At 41.5% G+C, this 2293-nt stretch overlaps 1 non-coding gene across 1 annotated transcript; it reads right to left on the bottom strand.

The window, feature by feature from the left end:
- Positions 1–839: 839 nt before the first annotated feature.
- On the bottom strand, positions 840–914 carry Trnal-caa. Its single transcript has one exon. It is a non-coding gene; the product is annotated as a tRNA-Leu (tRNA).
- Positions 915–2293: the final 1379 nt, after the last annotated feature.

The following is a 2293-nucleotide window of genomic DNA, read 5'->3' as shown; positions in this document are numbered from 1 at the left end:
ACTCTCAACCAAAATCGTCACCTTCCAACATAGCAGAGAAAACGCGCTACGCTACAGATGAGTTCTTCAGAACAGAATGGGCTACAACATTACACTCTAACGAAATAACTTTGTATAGATAATTTTCTCCATTAGATCTATATACGTCTAATACAAAAATCGTTCAAACCGCTCTCCTCAAATGGATCGCTATCTACACTTGACCTTTAACTGTTACTATTTCAGAATTAAAAACTGAACTGAAAGAAAATTTGGCTACCAGTCACAAAACTAGAAAAATAATGAAAATGAGAACGTGAAACAGGTTAGCAAAAAGCACAAACAGGAGATTCCACAGACAATAACAAAAGTGAGAAAGGAAATTGTTAATATTACCGACCGTTTAGATACACATGTTAAGAACTCTAGGCTACAAAAGGGATAAAACCACCAATCGAATAATTGGAGGAATAGTTTTAAGATCAAATCTAAAAACGAATTAGAGAAAAATATGTCGAAGCTACATTATGAAAAATTGTTAAGTGTGGAGGTAAATTGTGTTCTTCAGTACTACATAAAGAGTTTGTGCCCCTAGTACGGTTAAAGAGAATCTGCAGCATCTAACGTAATTTCGGATATGTATTTAATATTTCATCCAACGCTGTAGTCTCTAAATACTCGAATAAAATACCACTATAGGGAAATTACCTACGAAGAAGTTCTTGGTAAAGAAACACAAGATACAAATACGCATGTGGGTGTAATATGCACTACAAATGTGTTTAAAAATCAAGATAGTTTGCCTTTGACTAACGACGAGCGTGGTGAAGAATTCAAACTTCCTGGCAGATTAAAACTGTGTGCCGGACCGAGACTCGAACTCGGGACCTTTGCCTTTTGCGGGCAAGTGCTCTACCAACTGAGCTACCCAAGCACGACTCACGACCCGTCATCACAGCTTTACTTCTGTCAGTATTTCGTCTCCTACCTTCCAAACTTTACAGAAGCTCTCCTGCGAACCATGCAGAACTAGTACTCCTGAAAGAAAGGATGGGTCTAGTGTAGCAGGGGATACAACCCGTCGGCTTTGGACAATGACGTCACAAGTCGCCAGAGAGCAGTTTACCATTTTCGCTTTTGCTGTTATGTTTCAGTTTCGTTTTTTTACTGATTGCTTAATAAAGTGGATCTGTTTGTTCTATCTCGTGAGATTTTTTTTTAAAAAGCCAAAAAACACTTATCAGCCACTGAAGGGAGCTACAACACTAAGAAGAATCGCTTCTCGATTGGCGACTTCTGACGTCATTGTCCAAAGCCGACGGGTTGTATCCCCTGCTACACTAGTCCCGAAAGGATACTGCGGAGACATGGCTTAGCCACAGCCTGGGGGATGTTTCCAGAATGAGATTTTCACTCTGCAGCGGAGTGTGCGCTGATATGAAACTTCCTGGCGCATTAAAACTGTGTGCCGGACCGAGACTCGAACTCGGGACCTTTGCCTTTCGCAGGCAAGTGCTCTACCAATTGAGCTACCCAAGCACGAGAGCTTCTGTAAAGTTTGGAAGGTGGGAGACGAAATAGTGGCGTAATTAAAGCTGTGGGGACGGGTCGTGAGTAGTCTAATGTGACACTTTTGTGACAACCCATAATTTTAGAACAGTTCTCTTCGTCTTACCTGGCATCAATAGCCCTATGGGGTCCCAACAGCTAGCTCCATCAATGTCCGCTTCTGCCATCGCATCTCGCCAGACTGTTGTCCTATCAGACCGACCGCACCGCACATTCGACACCTTCAGAGTCACTCACTAGCCAGTTAGCAACTGAGCCGGGCACTGTTTACATTGTGAAAGGAAAACTATGCAAAGATATACACTCAAGAACCACCAGTGATTTGCACGCGCGCAGTAATAATATCTATGGAGTGTCCATCGACATGCGCAGAACGAAATTTTTCTCGCGAACGTACGTCGCCTCCGAAAAAATCCGGCGTTCTCATTCAAATGACCATAACATGAGCACAGTTTGGATTTATTAATTTTTTTTTTTTTGAGGCAATGAAAAGCCATTATAAGGATATGTTTGGGAATTACTTTACTTCAGATTTTCAGTACACAAACAAAAACAAAATGGTGCCCGTAATTATGACTGGATCAAGGACATGCGAGTCTGAAGTACGCAGTGCGGCCCCTCAGGAGTTATCTGAAATCAAAAATGGATAACCTCAGTCGATATGACATTAAATTTATCGGAGCTCATACCTAACCACAATGAAACAACGTTAAATTTAACGATATGGTGCTAACTCGAACCCTGA

This window comes from Schistocerca piceifrons, chromosome 10, assembly GCF_021461385.2.
Source record: "Schistocerca piceifrons isolate TAMUIC-IGC-003096 chromosome 10, iqSchPice1.1, whole genome shotgun sequence".
Taxonomy (NCBI): Eukaryota; Metazoa; Arthropoda; class Insecta; order Orthoptera; family Acrididae; genus Schistocerca; species Schistocerca piceifrons.
The sequence above is the reverse complement of the archived record's forward strand: the minus strand, read 5'-3'. Positions and strand labels throughout refer to the sequence as shown.